Source organism: Megascapheus bottae, chromosome 8 (genome assembly GCF_031878675.1).
Source record: "Megascapheus bottae isolate mThoBot1 chromosome 8, mThoBot2.hap1, whole genome shotgun sequence".
Classification (NCBI taxonomy): domain Eukaryota; kingdom Metazoa; phylum Chordata; class Mammalia; order Rodentia; family Geomyidae; genus Megascapheus; species Megascapheus bottae.
Window position 1 is genome coordinate 20422138 of NC_143516.1, and position 21805 is coordinate 20443942.

Here is a 21805-nt window from a genome sequence, read left to right on the forward strand (position 1 = left end):
TGTGCCATGTGACAATTTGGAAGTGCATAGCACAGTCTGTACTGCTACAGAAAAAACTGTAAACCAACGTATTACTCCATCCTACTAACATTTAAAAATTATTTTATGCTGGGTGCTGGTTAGCTCATGCCTACATTCCTATTATTACTCATTCCTACAGCTACTCAGGAGGCTGAGGTCTGAGGATCACACTTCAAAGCCAACTCATACAGAAAAATCCTGAGACTCTGATTTCCAATTAACCACCAAAAAGCCAGAAGTGGAGCCGTGGCTCTTTTGGAAGAAATCATTTAGTCAGAAAATATGTTTTGAGCACCAACTATGCACTAGGTCTCCAGGAACATAACAGTGAACAGAGCAGACAAAATTACTGGCAGTGGTGGAGCTTCAGTATCTGGTCAAAGGTGTCAAAAATATTTTCTAGGATGTACACATATATAAAGATCAATTTAAATGCCTTATTTCACAATCACTATATTTTTTTCTACATAACTGGTACTCTAAGCAGCCTAAGTAAGCAAATTCTGGAAAGAAAAGAAATAAATTAAGCCATGCCCCATCTAAATGGGACAGGCAGTATTTCAGGATTGTCAAACTGAAACGTAAATTTAAACATTAGAAACTGACCAATTGCATTGACGTCTGTTTATCTGTCCAGAATTACCAAAAGGTGAAGTCTAGCCTAACTCCCATTTCCTGATGTAGCCAGGCTCAGGCTTGTCTCTGTAAAAGAGAAGAACACAGGCATTCTGCAACAAACTCTGTTGGATACAGAAGTGGAAAAGTAAAAGACTGAGATCCTTCCAATTGTCATTTGGCCAAATATTTGAGACCTTTTAAGATTTTTTTCCCCCAGAAGAGCACCTATACAAATAAAACTTTGATTTAAATCATTGAGTTAGAAGACATTAAGACACATCTAGTGTGCTTAGAAATTGGCAATCAAGAAGGACAAATATAAAGAGGAAACTATTTCTCTGTGATGTTTATTATTTGGACTGCTTTTGAGGTTTTAATCTCTGATATTTGTTCACATAAACGGTTTTTCTATTCTGCTTTCTCATCTTAAACTTATTATTATTTTATAATTATACTCAAGAAGCCAGAGCCAAGTAGGGAGGTAGTCTTCCTGGATTTAAGCCAGGGCCACCCAAGCTTAAGACAGATAAGAATCCAGTACCATTGTCAAGATTCTCAGAAAAAGTCATGTAAGCTTTACTTGCAACCTACGGTAATATTTAAAACCCCATTAAACTAGGAAAATGAACTTCATATTTAACTTAAATTTCCAATCCTATTATGGAGGCAGAAAACAGCTGCTTCTTGTGCTTCACATAAAAACAAAATCACTTTTGTAACTGCAAACTGAATAGTACTGCTTTTTCAAAACTTTCTTATTATGAAATATTTCTGAAATGTCAAAGGGTAAAAGAGTACTGTAGTCCACATCCTTAAGTCTATTACTTGCTGCAAAATTATTAAACATTACAAGTATAACCAAATACCTGTTTTTCTCTAGCTGGACAGTCTTTTCTCTATATTCAATATAAACAGAGATGTGATTTTATGTTTATTGTTCACGTGCACATTTTTATCTTATATTCATTGTTTACTCAGTAATAAAAGATATAGTAGCTTCAGGAGTTTTCCAACTATTTCAAGTGGTATCACTTAAAGTATATCTCCCTGGAACTTCTTATTCCTTTTTTTCTATTAAATGTTTTGGAGAGGTTTTGGCATTGAGCCTAATTGCTTTTCAACCTTTGGGAACCAAGGTATCCTAATTTATATGCTTTGATTTTCCTCTAGTATCTTTAATACTATTCATATTATTTAGGAAAAGATAAAGAAAACTGAAAACTAATGAATCTTCTTTTCTTTTTAAAGATGCAATGTGTATGGTGGTTGAGGAGGCAAGAATGGAGCAAGGATGTCTATTGGACACTTAGTATCTTGTCATTTGGGACTTACATTCTTCATAATTTTGTCTCAATATTGAAATAAAGTGAAACAAAGATCTAAAATCTTGTCAGTAGAAGCCAACTGGAATGTCATCTGGCTGCTGAATTTAGGTTATGGATTTTAGGACTTCAAATACTGGTGTTTGAAGCAGTTATTCTTGATTATTTGAATCTCCAGAGTTTAACTTAAAGTATAGCACTTCAGTGTCCACTTGGGATAACCACCTGAACCACTACAAAAAGAAAAAAAAGGGCATGAGATATTTGGAGACTAGGAAAAAACCTACGATCCAAAAGTAGTAAAGGGACTACTAGGAAAGTGCAAAGAGCCTGGAGTCCAGAAGTCTAGTTGAAAAGGTACAGCATTACTGGGAGAGTAAAAGGACCAACGGACTGAAATAGATTACATGCATGAAAGGAAATATCCAGGTGAAACAGTACATGTAGTTGACATTCTACCATTTAGGAATCAAGTATCAGTAGGTTCTGACTGATACCTAATTCTCTTGTCCTGTGGTTCTTAAATCATTCATTCTTTTTTAGTGAGTTGCTTTTTGAGACAATCTAGATTCTATGGATAGTGAAATGTATTTTCTCAAATTCTAATATTTTTCATTATGCATTGAAAGGTTCATTAGATGTATCTTTATATCTTCATGTTCCTCACAGACACTATTACTGCATATCTGTTAAAAGACTGGTGTATGCTCACATTTAAAATGATGATTTGGAATATTTTATAAGAAAATGTTAATCTACCCTTGGAAACTTTTATTTCTTGCATAAGCACAGAATGAAATCAAAGTAGCTTTCAACAAGCTAGAACATTTGGAAGAGCTTAAGCATTTAAAAAACATTAAACTCAGGGACTGACATATCTCTGTCTTGGGGACTGTTTTGGCTCTGTATTTTTCATGTAAAAAAGTATCATCCATCATCAGCCATGAGAAGCATTATGTTCTAATGTTTATAGAATATTTGATCTGCTTCTGGGCTACTCATGAAAACTTTAACTTTGTGGTTTAAATATAATTTTCATAGAAACATTAAGAACAGATGTATAAACCAATCAAAAGCTAAAATACGTAAATATAGCAATTAAGTCAAAGTAATCTAGATTATTTGATTGCTACAGTAAAACATAAATCAGTATTTACTCATTGTTATAGAAATATGTTCTAAAACAAGGACGATGGCAAAGTGCCTATATAGTTTTATAAACCTATGTAATTGATGGAAATGATTGTAGCTCAAATAAATGGTAACTCTTCTCCTAGATGCAATCAATATTCATTTATTTTCCTTCTACTTCAACATAAAAAGTGGTTCCAATGTCTTAGACCACATTTCAAACATTCAAACTGTGTTTGTGAATATAAATCTCTAGAAAAATGTAATAAATTCTCTGACAAAAGCTGCATCAAATTTGCAATTAGAAAATATTTTGGATCTGGGTCTGGTGGCTCACGCCTGTAATCCTAGCTACTCAGGAGGCTGAGATCTGAGGATCAAGATTCAAAGCCAGCCCAGACACAAAAGGACCTGAGATTCTTATCTCCAATTAACCACTAGAAAATGGGAACTGAGGCTTGATTCAAGGGCAACGCCCAGGCCAAGGGGCAGGGAGGTAGCCTTAAGCTGAAGAGCTCAGGGACAGTGTACAGGCTGAGTTCAAGCCCTATGACCCACAAAAAAAGAAAGAAAAAAGGAAGGAAGGAAGGAAGGAAGGAAGGAAGGAAGGAAGGAAGGAAGGAAGGAAGGAAGGAAGGAAATATTTTGCATGCCTCTGTAAAGGAGAATTTATTTTTAATATTACTTTTCTTAATATTGTTTTAATATACTTAATGTTACTTCTTTACATTAAAAATTCATGTTGTCAAAGTATTTTAGAAGAGTTGAACTACCTAGTCCAGCATCTGACAACCAAACAATAACACAGTTAAGAAGGTAGAAATCAGATTTCAGGGATGGGAGTTTGGTCTGGTGATACAGTGCTTGTCTAGTATGCACAAAGACCTGGCTGGGTTCAATTCCTTAGTACCACACACACAGAAAAAGCCAGAAGTGGTAAAGCTCTAGCCTTGAGAAAGCCCAAGGATAGTGTCCAGGCCCTGAGTTCCAAACTCAGGACTGGCAAAGAAAAGAAAAAGAAATCAGATTTGATTTTACCTCTTACATAGTACCCATGAGGAAAAAAAAATTGATGTCCAATAAATAGGTTCTACTATTTAATTATAATTATAATATGACATTAAATCTCATATATAAAAGCTTATTCATTTAGTAGTGGTAAGAAAAGTTTCAATTACTGATTATATTTCTTCTCATTGTTCTTAACCATGAATCCAGTCACATAATTTCTGATATTTCCTCTTGGTACAAGTGATACAAATGAGGCAGTGGTTCATGACAAGTAACCAAAACCACAAGACAGAAAGAAGAAATTCCTACAAATAAACATCTCCCTTATAATTTCCCTCTAACAACAATAAAAAAAGCTATGTTTAATTCTGGAAAATCACAGGCCAAGTAAATAATATCAGTATTTATTTTTAATTCACTTTCAAACAAAATATGGGCAGCCTCTTCACACTTGCTTCTCTCAAGGCATCTGTTTCATTTCATACCCAGATTCCAAACACATATAATACTTATTGTATGCCACCAGACTGATCCGACTAGAGACAAGAAGTGAAATTTCAGCCAATTTTATTGTTTTCTTTATACATAACACTTTGAAAAGGCTTAGTATGTTGTAAATCAAACAACTGTAACTGAAATTACATATCACATGTACCATTACAACATTTGTGGAGACTTTTACCTTTATTTACAAGTAATGTGAAAATTTGAACTATGTGTGTTAGTTGGATTTTGGTAAAGTACAATGAGGAAATCCATAAGATGAACTTCTTCCAGACTGTGCTTCATATAATTCTAATAGTAAATGATTTGAAAATTTTGTATATAAAAACCCTTGTAGCATTATAATATTTTCTTTAAAAATCATCTTTATACCATTCACAGTGGTAGGTGCTGTGTGATAAACTTGGATCTGGAGTAGGTTAACTACTGTTAGGCTCCCTCTTGCCCCTTTACAGTCAATTCTACACCACTCCCTCCTCAGCCCCACACAACCTTTAATATATTGTAATTAGAATTTAATTTTGCTTGTTATAAAAATTTATTTAAATGGAATTACAAAAGACAGACTGGGTTCTGACTTTGGCTCCTTTTTGTAATATATATTTACTGTAAAGGTGATGAGCAGAGGTGTTATGGTTACATAAGTAAAGTAGTGAGTACATTTCTATTTAAACTTTGTTACCCCCTCCCTTATTTTTCCTGCTTGCCTTTCCCCACCCTCTCCCCTCACAAGTTGTAAAAGTTCATTTTCTTTGGCTCATTGTAATGACTTATATTCTTATGTATTGCTTATAATTTATTATTTAATTGATGAATATTATTTTATTATCTGAATATACCAGAAAATATCCATTCACTTACTGAAACATATTTTAGTCATTTCCAGTTTGGTTATTATCAGTAAAGTTGTGGCATTCTTGAATTAGTTGTTTAGTGGGTACATATTCTGGGCAAATACCTTTAAGAGGTCATACTTAGCCTCATAAGAAACTGTCACACCGTATTTAAAGTAGTTTAAAAGTTCTCACTTCAAGACAGAATGGGTAGCTCATGCCCACAACTTTAGCTATTCAGGATACTGAGATCTTTAGATCACAGGGTGAAGCAAGCCTCAACAGATTCTCAAGAGATTCTATTTCTTATTAACCAACAAAATGCTGTACTGGTGGTGCGGCTGAAGTAGTAGAGCATTAGCCATGAGCAAAAATGTGAAGTCTACAGTTCAAGCCCAGATACTGGTGCATGTGTACACACACACACACACACACACACACACACACACACACACACACTATACTTCAACCAACAACAAATGAAGTTCCAATTGCAATGAATTTTTCAACATTCATGTAGCAAACTTTTAAAAATAATGTCAGCCACTGTAAAAGATGTGTAATGGTTTGGACTTGTGCTATTTATTTTCCCCACAATTAAGGCTTAGCATATCTCCTAGTGCATATTTTGCTCATGGGTCTCATCTTTTTCTTTATTTCTTCTTTCCTTTTATACTTCTTGTCAATTTATTGGGTATTTTTGTAATTAACATTATATCTTCCATTGGATTGCCTCATCTTTTATGTATTTGTTTATTTATTTTTGTGGTCGTGTGGCTTAAGCTTTGGATTTGAGCACTGTCTCTGAGTTCGTCAGCTCAAGGCTAGCGTTCTATCACCTGAGGCACAGCATCACTTCCTTAATTTTTTTTAAAGATTTCTACTTTGGAGATTGCATTTCTCACAATCTACTATGAAATATTACGCACTTTTCACATGATATAAAAATCTTCCAATATGTTTCAATTGTCCTCTTCTTGTTCATGTTAGTGTTGTTTTCATACTGTTTAAGTGTATAATGTATTATTACTATTACTATTGTTACTGTTTCTGCAACTAGCCAATTCTATTTTAAAGAAATCATGAAAAAAAATTATTCAGCACATATTTACCATTTCAGGGGTTCTTCGTTTGTTTCTAAGTCTTCAAGTTTCCATCTGGTATTATTTTCTTACGCCTGAAGAATAATGACTAATTCTCTCAGATTTTGTTTTCATTAAAATGCCTTATGTTGACTCAATAAGAACATTGCCACTGTGTACAGAATCCCAGACTGACAATTTTTTTTTCCTTTCCTTACATTAAAAACATCATTCCACAGTCTTCTGCCTCGATTCAATTCGCAGATCACTATTGTTCTTGTTTTCTTTATGTAATTCTCTATAATGCGGATGACAAAAATGTTTTTCTCTGTTTTGAAGATACTTTCCACACACATTATTGATTCTAAAAATGATGAAATGTGATGAAGTAACTCACCCGGAGAAATTCTCATTTCAGGGCTAAAAGAATAGAAATTTCATTGCTCTTTTCAGACATTTCATTTCTCTCAGGAAAATTTGCTCCATGTCCATGTTTTGTCACCTGACAAAAATGATCACTGATAATAGAAGAATCTTCCTGTGCTTTTGGTTCTTATTTGGTTTTGGATTTTTTTTAAACCAACCCTGGGCTTGATGTCAGGGCCTGAGCACTGTCCTTGGACTTTCTCAAGGCTAGAGCTCTACCACTTGAGCCTCAGCACCACTTCCGGCTTTTTTCTATGTATGTGGTACTGAGGAATTGAACCCGGGTCTTCATGCATGCTAGGCAAGCACTCTACCACTAGGCCAAACTCCCGGCCCTGGTTTTGGATTTTATTGTTTGTTTTGCAAACTGAAATTCTTAGGTGTGAAAGTTAGAAAAGCTGCCTGTGGTTTCTGTCTCTGACCATTATCGTTTTACTTAACCATGGAAATTTGAACCTAAATCTTGTAAAATGAATTAAACCCACAAACATCCCACTCTGGTGAACGGATTCACTACAATGATGTACATACTAAAGTATTTTATACAGAGCAAACAAGCACAAACCATTCAATCTATTTAACAAAATATTTATATGAAGTAATATTCTATAGAACTTTCCCTAAAATATTTAGAACCTGGTTGCTAGCATTATAAATCTTAAGAAAATACTTGGATCTTAACATTCATGTTTCATGTATTTCCATGAGGGTAAATCATATAAACAGTACTAAATACTCTGCAAATAAAAAATTACTACCATTGCATATTTTAAGTTTTCTTTTGACTGAAATGTTTTTTACAATAGTTAGTTTCAAAGAATAGCAAATCTTTCTTGTGAAACACTCAGAGTAAGCTTTCTTGCCACTTCAAGAGGTTTTTAAACAGTTTCTTCGATGATAAGAGTCTCCCTATTCTCTATACTTTACAATAACTCATGAAGCTTTCCAGATTAATAATAGGGGAAACACACTGCTCCATGGTTCTTAAACTCAAGGTAGATAATGTCTAAAATTCAAGTAAGGAAAAGTGGCAATTCAATTTGACCATACAAAATAAGGGTATCTGTCTGTCTGTCTGAATCTACCAAACGTCATTTGTCTATTACTTTTAACCCACATTGGCCTAGAACTCTCAATATAATTCAGTCTGACTTCTAACTCATCTCCCTGCCTTAGCTTCCATACTGCTGAAATTATATGTCCATCATGTTCAAGAGTGTATTTATTGTCTCATACCAGGACCCAGGTTTGTTCTACTTTTCTTTTCTTCCACTGTGAGTTAGCTGGTTGGCCTTTAACGTCTCATTCGGGGAATTGTATCTTTCTAAATCATATGCTGAAATGTCTCAGAATGTGACTATATGTGAAGATAAAACCTTTGAAGAGGTAGCTGGTTTGTCCCTAAGGTCAGGATGGAATCTCCTCTCTTAAGCAACATGAAGCATGAGAGGACACTTAGAGAAAATTAAAGTTCTTTAGATCAGAAGAAAAAGGAAATGGATGTTGATTATAGAATAAGAAGTAACTTCTGCAGATTGTTCCTATATTCTTATATTCTGCAGATTGCAATGCATTGTAGAGGCATTACTTTTCTGAATAACCTCATCATGGCTTACTAAAGTCTTAAAATCTTGAGAAGTGGTCACTTTGTTATTATCTTAGGAAACTAGATTTCTATAGAGGAGTAGTATTTGTCAGGCTCTCTAATATAGTATGCTGAATTATTGACTGAACTATGAATGCAGAGTTCAGAAGGGTGGAATAACGCAAGCAATTAAGAGTCCACGAAATTTAATATTTAAAAAGAAGCAGCCATTCAGAGAAGGCAGGGAACCTTTTTTTCTGCCAAGGGCTATTTGGATATTTATAACATCATTTGAGGGCCCATATAAAATTATTAATAAAAGCAGACAGGCAATGAAAGCCTATGAAAACTGTGAGAGCTACCAGGAAGCATATGTGTCTGACTTGTCATGTTATGAATAATTTCTTGAAAACTTTATGGCCTGCGGGCTTGAGTCCAAGATGGCCAAGACATTTAACTTAATAGATAGAATTTGAAGCTGCTTTAAATAAATATAGCCTAAATATAGCCAAAAATTAAAGAACATATTATTTTGTCAGATAATTAAGGGACATATGACTTTAATTGGGATATTATAGAGAAAATAAGAACTAGAAAAATATTGATAGTCTAGAAATGAAAAACTACCATAACAAATGAAAATTTTATTGGACAGTTACAAAAGTATGGGAACAGCCATTAAACAAATAAAAGGATCAATAACCTTGAAAAACAGCCTATGACATTTATCTAATCTGTAACAAAACAAAAAAGATTGAATAAAATGAGACAAGCTTCAGAAATATATTGAAATAATATCAAGTGATGTTTGAATCTCTAGAAAAACTATAGTGTAAATGAGATACTTTTGTTGGAGGTTGGAGTTGGGGGCAGCTGAAAGAAGATTGATCAAGAACATCCTATAAATAAATTATTTTAGTAAAATTCTGAAGGATGAATATCAATTTCCAAAGCACCAAAAGAGCAAGAACATTCTGGGAAGAGAAAAAATAACCCCTGCTTGAAGATTGATTGCAGTCCTATACACCAACAAACCCCTTACATCCCAGAGGAAGAAGCCAAGAAATCTACCTACCATGGACTTAGAACTCTACTCCCACCATTGTTCTCAAGCAAACAGTCTCTATCATCATCAGAGAGGGTAGGGTCATGGCCACCATATCTGTTATTGCTTGAGCTTTGCACTACCTTAAGCTTAAGAGATAGCTACAGTAGTTATCTCTTAAGATGATATATCCATCAGCCATTATCCAACAGTGGTCAAGCATAGCCCAACAAGTGTGTTCATCTCTTTGTCCTTCAATCTTCAACTTGCATAAAAATTGACGAGTAAGTTTATGGGAACACCCAGAAGTAGTAGAAAGTAAGCCAGGATAAATAAATGAAGATATATCTAACACAGTTGCTTTCCTATATTGAATTCCCATCAAATTTAAATCAAATCAGACCAAAAAAATGACAGGAAAGAAGGCAGGTAGAAAATCTATACAGTTATTTGATACATGCTTCCACTACTTGAGAATTAGGTGATTATTTTACCATAGTGCTGATCCTATAAACCAAGAATATACTTTTAGCCATTAAAAATATTTTAAAAATCAATTGTTGCCATTGTATTGGATACAGACCGTTTCCTCCTTCTCCGGAAGCACACTGTTGTCAATAAGACCTCTTAATGCCTTCTGTTTATTGTGTTCTTAATGGTACGTTTTTTCCTTGACAGTTTTGCTTTTGTTTTTTTGCAGATGTGGGTCTTGAACTCAGGACTTGGATGCTGTGCCTGAGCTCTAGCAGATTAAAAAAAAATGTCCTCTACTGGCTAATGTCTAGTACCTTGAAAACCACTATTTCGTATTTTAAAATTATTAAAGTTACTGTTTATATATTTAGAACAGTATTTCAGATGCTTGTACAAAAGGTACAATATAACAAAATGTACACTATAACATCAATTTATGAGTACAATATTTCTCAATTCCCTCAATTTTTCTTCATCCCCTACTTATCTATCCCATCCTCACCCATCTCCGGAAGCTCCTTCATGTATATTTTCTATTTTTAATTACTTCAGGTAGAAGAATAAATCCACTGCTTATTAATATCATCTCATCAATAAGTAAAAACCTTAAAATATTTTAAAATTTCATTCTTAGTGTTTTAACTTGGAATTTTAATAGACGTTTAGGCTTTCTAAATTATGTTAACAAGTAGGAAACATTATAATAGGATTCTGTGATATACCTGAATCTCCTACGTGAAAGGACTTTCTCAAAGGAAATCCATGCACATACTATACAACACACACACACACACACACACACACACACACACACACACACACTTTGATAGTCTTATTGGTTTTAGGCTGTTATCATTTTGCTTACAATGTCAGAATTTGATATAGTTTGATATAAAAACACAACATGCTTAACCAGAATTAAGATATATCTAAAGTTACAAAAATTATATACAGTACTATTTTATTTAATAAAACACAGTAATACTTACATAGCAATAAGCAGGAAAAAACAAAAAGCAAAAAGATAAGAATCAAACATAGAAATTTGAATTAGTCGATTTAAGTTAAATATGATATAGTTAACAAATAAGTTTCAAATTTCAGTAACTTGGAATTATGAGTTTGATTTCACTAAATTATAGGGTTATAGATTGAGATTTTTGTTCCAGTGTATTTTATTTTTAGAATTAGGATAAAATTAAAGCCTCTACCTATGATATGTTAGTTTAGAGAAAGAGAATAAGAAAGCCCAAAGTTTTGACAGCACAACATACTATTTCCATTTATATTATTTAAAAAATCCAAAGCATATTAAGTCAAGCCTCAAGTCAATGGGCTCACAAGTATCATTTGGGATCAGAAAGTTCTAGATTAGAGAAGAATTGGAAAGGAAAAAGTGACATATTCTTATAAAAATTATACAATCAACAAAACAATTGTTGACACTATCACACTAACTTTCTGTAGTTTGTCCCTTTTACATAGACTCCACTATGACAAAATGGACACAAGAATAAAGAAAACACTTTAGGGGATAAGTGTTGGGGACGACTGTGGGGTCAGTGACCTTGGACCCACACAATTGTGTACACAGGAAGTAGCTCTTATCATGATTTTGGGCTGTGTCAATCACTTCTCTTTTAACGTGTTCGGGACTTGATCGCTTCTCATTCAACCTATTTGAGACTTGATACTGTTTGTACTGAATGTAGCCCCTGGCAGTTCCCTAGTTTAAAGAAGTGTATTTAAGGTCAGAACTTGAAATAAACTGGGCTACAGTCTTGGGCTACAGGCTTCTTAAACTGTGGCTGCTGATTTGGGCTGTAGCCCTCCCGAACCTCATCTGTCTCTCTTCTATTTTTTCCTAGTCCCTGCCCTCTATTTCAGGAATCCCAATTTGCTCCCGGCTGGCCCTGGCAGATAAGGACATTATTAAGCTTATTTTATGGAAAACATTAAGATTGACTAAAATATATAGACTATAATTACAAATATGCATTATTAAATATATGTAATGGGAAAAAGTTAAATTAACTATAATAGAAAGAAAAGCTAAATTCTTTCACAATATATACAAAGAATTATATGGTAGTCTTAAAGTAAAAAAAAAAACTTTGTAAAGGGCATACCACCATTTTAAAGGTGTCAGGAGACACTGGGTCAAGGATAACAATGATCTAAGTGTGGTAAGAGTACAAAAATGTATAGCTTAAGTGTAGACAAACTATCCACTTAGATATCTAAGTACAATTTTGCTGGTATAAACAAAATAGTTATTCAGTAGAACTGGGTGTTGGTATGTCATGCCTGTAATCTTAGTTTTTCAAGAGGCTGAGAGCTGAGGATCACGGTTCAAAGCCAACTTCAGCAGGAACGTCTGTGAGACTCACCTGCAATCAACTGCCAAAACAAAATTGAAAGCCAGAAGTGGAGCTGTGGCTGAAATGGCAGAGCATCATCCTTGAGTGATTATAACTGAGGTATAATGTCCAGGCCCTGAGTTCAAGCCCCAGGACTGGCACCTCCCCAAAAGTTATTCATTAGAAACTACAAAATCCTGACACTGAAAACAGTTTTGAAATTCTTTAATACACAGAAAACTGTCTAAAAGGCCTTCTAGGGTGATTTCATATCTTAGCTGTGGTAAAGAATACTGCAGTAAACATAGTTGTGGTGGTGGCTTTAGTGTATCCTTGTTTGTGTTTTGTTGAATAATTGTCCCGAAGTGGAACTGCTAAATCACAGAGAAGTTCTATGTTTAGTTCTTTGGGAACCCTCCCCATACTGCTTTCCAGAGTGGCTAAACAAGTTTACATTCCCAGTGAGAGTCGTCATGAAATTTCTGTTTGGCCACATCCACATCAACATTGTCTCTCAATGAGTGAATGGACCAAAAAAATGTGGTAGACATACACGATGGAAATCTATTCATCCATCAGAAAGAATGACTTTGGACCATTTGTAAGGAAATGGAAAGACTTGGAGAGGATTAGGTTAAGTGAAGTAAGCCAGACCCAGAGAAACTCAGATTGTTGTATGGTTTCTCTCACTAGTGGAAGCTAGAATGTGCCTACAGATCTAGAAGCACACAGAGTGGCATCCAAGCTGTTATAAATGAATTAACTGCTGTGTAATAGAATGTATGGAGAACACAAATTGTATAATTCTTTAGAAAGACTAAGTCAAAGCCTAACAAAAGGAATACTGGGAAATGGGTACTTGCTAGAAGGGGATTCAGGAGGAGGTAGGTAGAATAATGAACCACTGAAATGAGTCAAACGCAGGCAAGAATTAATTCTATATGCCACAGAATTGAGAAAAGTAAGGGAAGAGGTGAGTAGAAGGGGAGTGAAGATGTTGACACAGATCAAGATTCATTGTACACATAAATTGCTTTGTTACATGGCAAAAAATTCAATACACAACCAAAAAAATTAAGAAAAGTGAGGCAATGGGTGGGTTGGATGCCATGACATTGATGGAGTCACTGCATTCATAAACTGCTCTGTTGCATGGCAATGTTTGTACAACTATCTAAAGAAAATAAAAATACATTTTAGTAAAAATCTGCTACAAGGATATTATTGAAAATCCTTTGCACAGCTACATAAAATAAGTTGAAACACAGGCTTGAAAAAAAAACATACTTCTAAATGTAAAACTACTTTCCTATTTCTAAAGATTGTGACCACAAAACAAAGCCAACTTTTGATCTTATGAACAATTATCAAATTTATTTAATATACTTTAATATTAAATAAATACATGTTTTAAAAAGTAATAGCATGAAAATTAAAATAGCAACCAATAACATATATTGTTACAGAAATTTCTATACTGTGTTGAGTAGATCTGCATATTATCCAGGCAGGCAAAGCTCTAGTGTATACAAACTATGATATGGAGAAATATATATATTTATATATTTTATCTATTATATAAACATGTATACATATTGCTAGTATAATAGCTATATATAATTTTGCTAGTATATATCTATATATAATTGTGCTAGTATATTTAATTTCATTAGTATACATATGAAATTTTGTTATTAAGTAATACACACATATGATAAACACTTATATTTGGGATAACATATATATTACTATGCATAATATATATACATGTGTGTGGTCCTCTTTTACATACCTCTCAATAGAAGTAGAAAATCCAGTTATATAGAGCTAATTATTAAATTTCAGAAATAGCATATATCACTGTAGGATTGGCTACTTTTCAGAAATCCAAAACTGAACATATTTCTTTCAGGCTTCCTCTCTTCCCACATCTCTGCTTATTACATAATACCTTTCGACTGTTCAGGCTATAAAATGGGAATCAACCTTGTATTTCTACTTCCTGTTTGTTTCCACAATGAATCATCAATCAAATTTTGCTGATCCATTTCTAAGCTAATTTCTTTTTTGTACAACACTTTTAACTCATATTTTCACCACCCCATTTCAGACTATTTCCTTCTTGCCTGAAAAATTGTGTCTATTTTCTAGCTGTTTTTAATTCCTCAGCCTTGTACTCTCACAATGAGCCTTTACTTTTCTGCCAGAGACATCGTTCTAAATTTTATTGGCTTATGTAACACATATCCTTAAAGTCTTAAGTCCAGACTGTGTACTTAGAGTGAGTTCAACCCTGTTTTGTGTTCAAGGCTCTCCATAGTCTTGCTGTAGGCTGGATTCCTAAATTTATCTCTTACTAAAATCTGCTCCCACCTACACCTTCAACTTTAACCATATGAGACAGCTCACCTTTCTCCCACACACCTCCCTCCCATCACTAGGCCTCTGCTGATACTGTCCTGTAAGAATGCCGTTTTCCAGATTTCCTGATGACTTAGGATTTTTCAGGCTGCAATGAGTTTATCAGACAGCAGAGAACTTGCAGGATGCAAGAATATCAAATCTTATCTCTTTCAAGTAGATTCTAAGATTTTTCATTAAAATTCCATTTACTCACTTCATTCAATGGAAAAAAATTAAAGTTTTTATATTTTCACATTTTATTTTTGTTAGCTATGATCATATTTATCTCCTTAATATCTTGCTAGCTGTTATTGTGCTCAGTACATATACAAGCATTTTGTACATACTCTAAACAAAAGTTTACCAATATTAATTTATAGACAAAAAAGTTTCCGATTCTATAGGTACTCTACTTTAGTAATTACAAACACAGCACTTAATAGTAATGTGACTTTATGCCCAGTTTATCTGACTGCAAAATAGGAATGAGGATAATATTACCTATATCATACATATATGGTTGAAAGGGATTAAAGTAATAATATGTAAATTATTTATAGCACCTAGAAGATAGTTATCTCAGTGATAATGACTAATAAAATAGCAGAAAATGCTTCATAAAAATACATGGACAATCCTTCATTTACTTTCATTTAAGTTGCATTTTCCCTCTAGACAGAGATCAGCAATATAAGTCCTCTTTAGGTGAATAATATTAGTCCTGTTTTTAATCATAGGGTGTTGGAAAACCAAGTACATATAAAAGTCAGCTTTGTGAATTGAGTTATAAATGCAATTTTCACCATTTCTGCTATAATAAATAGAAAATAAAATGATCATGGCTAAAAATTAATATCAAATCATTATCTATTTGATTGCAGCATTTGAAAGCTAGATGTACAATGCTAAAAGTTTCAAAAACTAGTGAAATTTATTGAGTTGAAAATTGAGATATATAGCTAAATATATTTTAATATAAGTAATCCTAAGACCTAATATGGCAAATGATTGAATTCTTTTTTTTTGGTTGGTTGTAGAGCTTGAACTCCAGACCCCTGGGCACTGTCCCTAAGCTCTTCTGCTCAAGGCTACCGCCCTACCCCTGGAGCCACAATGCCACTTCTGGTTTTCTAGTGGTTAATTGGAGATAAGAGTCTCACTGACTTTAGTGCCTGGGCTGGATTTGAACTGTGATCCTCAGATCTCGGCCTCCTGAGTAGCTAGGATTACAGGTGTGAACCACCAGGCCTGTTTTTTTTTTTTTTTTAACAAACAGGGTTTCATTGTTCATCCCAAGCTTACCTTGAACACAATTTTCCAGTTTCAGCCTCCCAAGGGTTGGACTTAGAGGGTTCTATAGTGAACATAATTTGAGAATTAGTTACATCAAACCGTAGGTGATCTTCCAGCATCTTTTATATGACTAATTCAAAAGAACCTTTTAAAACATGTACACCTATGACTATGTCGAGGCTAAATAATGATTTTCTACACAGTGATTTTAGTTTAACAGAAAAGGAATTTCTAATACTAAATTACTAAATATGATTTTCTTGCTGTTTGTCTAAATATTTGTCTTTAAGTATAATACTAATCACTAATCATTAAAGCAAAAGTTACAATACTGCAAAATATGTACCTACTTAATAATCAATACTCTGAAAAGAAAAAAATATGAAAGATGAATTTTAAAATAGAGCCAGAGTAGAATCTGAATGAGGTCTGATTCTTATTCGTCATATGTTGAGATATACTACCTTACAAACATGAGACCATGAACAAGAATCTGTATAAGGAATGTAATATTTGTTTGATGCTACCATATATATTAAGCCATTGTAAAATTATGTGATTTAAAAAATCCTCTGAGGGCCGGGAGTTTGGCCTAGTGGTTAAAGTGCTTGCCTAGCATGCATGAAGACCCGGGTTCGATTCCTCGGTGCCACATATAGCAAAAAGCCGGAAGTGGTGCTGAGGCACAAGTGGTAGAGCTCTAGCCTTGAGAAAGTCCAAGGACAGTGCTCAGGCCCTGAGCTCAAGCCCAGGACTGGCAAAAAAATAAATAAATAAATAAATAATCCTCTGAATTACTAATTCTAATTACTTGAATTACTAATTACTTGAAAGAATGACCCTATCAGTTGAGGTTTATAAAGGACCTATATGATTTTCCTAAAATATCAAACATTAGCCTTTGCATGTCTAGTGTATATACTGGGAGGCTCACTGACCTGTTTAAGATACTACAAATAGCACTTTTTTTTTCCCAAAAAGCTCTGTATAAATGAGAACAAGAAGTAAGGAAAGAATATATTTCTTTCTTGAAGAAAAATTAAGACACAGAAAAAGAAAAACTACTAAATATTGCTTTTGCTTTTCTCTCTCACAGAGAAGCTGATCTTCAAATTGAAAAGGGTAGAACAAATATGGCAGAAGGCAATTAGAGTCAAAACTAAAGTAAATTCTAATTGAGTTAGAGCATACATTTCCAAAGAGCTAAAACTCTAGAAACATAAGTTTCTTAAACATTAGCGCTGTATGTATGTAAAATGACAATAGCAATTAGATGATGAATTAGAGGTGATCAGTTATTTCTGTGTTTATTTATGAGGCAGAAACAGAGGGACATTTAATACTCAAGCCCAAGATTTCATGCATATAGGGTGTATGCTTAGCCACTAAGTTACACTCCCAAACCAGTTGAAAGGAACTGCAAATAATTATCCATGAGATTTGCCTGCCTAAACACTGATGAATAATTCAAAGTAAAAAACTGGGTGAGGAGAGCACCTATCTAATAATATATCTACAGGTGGGCAAAGATAGAAAGTATTTGATATCTCACTCCTGGACAGTACCTGCTCACTTTAAGGTTGGCAAATAACATTTGTTATCAATACCAAATCCAGGTATTAGTCATTCTCAGACTCTGTCAGATCACACATGCTGACAAGACTAGATGTGAGTACCAGAGGAGGAACTCAGATTTGGCCCCTCACCTCTCTAAATAAAACAATATAAGTGCAATAATAGCAAAAGAGAAGACAAAAGTTTCAGGGCCTTCACCATGACTAAGAATAGCCAGTATCAGAATAGTTCTCAAGCTGGCTGTGTGGCTCATGCCTGTAATCCTAGCTACTCAGGAAACTGAGATCTGAAGATCAAGGTTCAAAGCCAACCCGGACACAAAAGGACCTGAGACTCTTATCTCCAATTAACCTGTAGAAAATGGGAAGTGGGGCTTGACTCAAGGGTAGGGTGGTACTCTTGAGCTGAAGAGCTCAGGGACAGTGCCTAGGCTCAGAGTTCAAGCCCCATGACCCCCTCACCCCCCCACACACAAAAGAATAGTTCTCAAGTAGTAAAGACAATATAAAAATGTCCATGAAAAAGAAAACAACAACAGCCTAATAGTAACTTCTGCCACAACTGTAGGAATAACCACAAAAGGTTCATTCTATGTACTCTCCATAGCCTACCCCATATCAACCCGAATTGCTAAAAGGATCTCATTCTTGCAATTCTTAGAATCTATAGATTCTAAGGATCTGATGCTATGCTTAGTGTGCCAAAAATTATCCAACACAGCCAAACCATAACACCACTGAACTATAAAGCCCATTTGGAATTAAACTAAACTCTACACACTAAAACACATACCTCCTTTGAAATATTGTCAAAATAAGGCCATTTATTAAGTTGGCCTTGACATTACAGGGTGAAATTTGTGGATGTGCAAATTTCAGTATAGAAACTCCAGAAATATTAAAAGTAACAAAACATATGACACCTAAAATTCATAATTATATAGTAACAGATTCCAAGAATATCAAAGTAGATAAAATTTTGGATAAAGAATTTCAAATAATTTTCAAAGACTTTTCTAAAGCTCATTGTTTTAAGAAAATGCAGATAAGCACTTAAATAAGAGAGACAGTATAGTATGTACATAAGAAACTCTGTAGGAATTTTGAAGAACCAAGCAAAACACTTGGAATTCAAAAGGATGTCAGGCAAGAATTCAGGTGAAAGCTTTACCAACAAACTAGATTAAGTGGAACAAAGAATATTAGAAATTGAAGACAAATATGATGAAATGTAACATTCAGACTTTAATAAAAAAAGACACCAATTAATGAACATGTATGGTCTCCAAGCATCACTAAAAAACAAAACATATGTACAATTAAAATATATATGGAGAAGAGTAACAGATGGATGGTATAGGAAACCTGGTCCATGAAATAATAGCAGAAAATTTCCCAAATTTTGGAAAAGCCTGGAAATCCATGTGCAGAAGTCATCTAATATCTGAAATACAAACATACAGAGAACGTAACAACAATATTATATATATTAGATGTTATACAATATCTATTATGTAATTATAGTATGTACCATATTATAAGTAATACATTATTTCTCAGAAAAAATAAAATCCCTGCTATGATTATTATTTCCAGAAAGTTTTTTTCATAAGTGAAGGAGAAAGAAAGATATTTCAGGTTGAGTATCATTTAAGTGACTTCATGAACACTAAAACAGCAATACAGAAGATAGTTAAGAAGCTGAAGAGAAAGAAGAATAAACCTGATGAAAACATATGAACAAGGGGGTAGGGAGAGGGAAACGGGGACAAAAACATGAGAAGAGGAGTACCTGATGAATGTAACTGTAACCTCTTTCTATACATTACCCCAACAATAAAAGTAAACTTAATTTTAAAAAGACATATGAACAAATAAATTGCACTAAAGGAGTAGGCATGAGCACAAGAAATAGAAAGATTCAAACCTTGTCAATACCATAAGCTTCCAAATTTCTTTTTTTTTTTTTTTGTGGGTTATGGGGCTTGAACTCAGACTGGGCACTGTCCCTGAGCTCTTATGCTCAAGGCTACCACCTTACCCCTAGACATGGGCGTTAGCCCTAAGTTTTTCAGCTCAAGGCTACCACCCTACCCTTGAGCCAGGCCCCCCTTCTGTTTTCTAGAGGTGAATTGGAGATAAGAGTCTCAAGTCATTTTGTGCATGGGCTGGCTTTGAACCTTTGATCTCAGCCTTCTGAGTAGCAAGGATTACAGGCATGAGCCAGAACACCCAGCAAAACTACCAAATTTCTAACATGAAGAAGATCAAGAAATAAACTGAACATTAAGAAGAAAAATAGCAGAATGCAACAACTACATATTCATTAATAACACTGAATATGAGTAATCTTAATTATCCAATTTAAAGACAAAAACCATCTGAACAGATTCCCAATAATATGCTGTTTAAAAGAAACTCACTTTAGGCAAAAATGACAAAATGATTGAAACAAAATGCACAATAATATTATTTTAAGCACTTGGAATCCAACAGTAAGCAGGTGCTTCTACATTTATATCAACAAACTCAGAAAGGAACTTAAGGGACACAGCAAAAGCAATTCTAAGGGGCAAATTTATCGCACTAGGAGTGCATATTAAAAAGACAGAATAAGAGCATGTAAATAACCTAAAAAAGAAATTGAAGCACCTAGAGGGGCAAGAAAAGGTTAATTCTAAAGCAACTAGAAGGACAGGAATAACAAAAATAAAATCGGAAATATCAGAGATTGAAATAAGATCCACTATACAAAAAATTAATAAATAAAAAAAGTGGTTCTTTGAAAGATTCAACAAAATTGACAGATCCCTGGCAAGATAAATCAAAAACAGGAGAGGGGAGACTCAAATAAACAAGATTAGAGACCCCATGGGAACAATCATGACCAATATCCAAGAAATTCAGTCTATTATGAATAAGTACTACCAGGGCCTATATTCAAAGAAACAAGAAAATCTAGTAGAAACGGATGACTTCTTAAATAAATATAGGCTACCCGCATTGAAAAATGATGAGGTAAACAAATTGAACAAACCAATCTCTTACAATGAAATTGCGGAAGCAATCAGAGAAATGCCAACCAAAAAGAGCCCAGGTCCAGATGGTTTCACTGCGGAATTCTACAAGACGTTTAAAGATGAAGTAACACCTATACTCTTGAAACTCTTCCGAGAAATAGAAGCAGAAGGAGCAATACCAAACTCATTTTATGAAGCTAATATTACACTCGTCCCCAAACCAGGGAAAGACCCAACAAAAAAAGAAAACTACAGACCTATCTCTCTAATGAACACAGACACAAAACTCCTCAATAAAATACTAGCCAACAGAATCCAGAAACAAATTTAAAAAATTTGCGTCCCACAGATGCAAGGTTGGTTTAACGTTCGCAAATCAATCAATGTAATATATTATATCAATAGGGCAAAGGATAAGGATCATGATAACTTCTCTGGATGCAGAGAAGGCATTTGACAAAAATACAACATCCATTCATGTTGAAAGCATTAGAAAAAATAGGAATAAGAGGTACATTCCTTAAAATAATTAAAGCCATATATGACAAACCTACAGCCAGTATTAAACTAAATGGTAAAAGACTGGAACTATTTACCTCAAAACCAGGAACTAGACAGGGATGCCCACTCTCTCCACTTCTCTTCAATATAGTGCTGGAACCTTAGCCAGAGCAATAAGGCAGGAAAGGACATCAAAGGGATCCACATAGGGAAAGAAGAAATTAAACTATCCCTATTCGAAGATGACATGATCCTCTACTTAAGTGAACCAATAAGCTCCACTCCCAAACTCCTAGAATTAATAAACCACTTTAGCAAAGTGGCAGGATACAAAATTAACCTTCAAAAGTCAGTAGCCCATTTGTACACCAACAATACACAAACAGAAGGCCAAATCAAGAAAATGATCCCATTCTCAATAGCCCCCAAAAGAATAAAATACTTAGGAATTAATTTAAACAAAGATGAAAGGAATTACTTAATGAAAACTATAAAAGCCTAACAAAAGAAATTAAAGAGGACACCAGGAAATGGAAAGACATCCCATGCTCATGGCTAGGGAGAATCAACATAGTGAAAATGGCTATACTGCCAAAATTGAT

General features: G+C 34.1%; 1 long non-coding RNA gene across 2 annotated transcripts in view; it reads right to left on the reverse strand.

Annotated features, from left to right (window-relative positions):
• Positions 1-645: 645 nt before the first annotated feature.
• The window catches only part of LOC150059629 (uncharacterized), a 169434-nt gene continuing 148274 nt past the window's right edge, over positions 646-21805 (reverse strand). The window contains exons 3-4 of one of the 2 annotated variants that reach the window (XR_016536393.1): positions 16118-16169; positions 646-723 (exon numbers count right to left, since the gene is read on the reverse strand). This is a non-coding gene — a long non-coding RNA (uncharacterized LOC150059629). Of the gene's footprint in view, positions 724-13500; positions 13587-16117; positions 16170-21805 lie in introns of those variants that run through there. The other variant, XR_016536394.1, reaches the window with a different exon arrangement.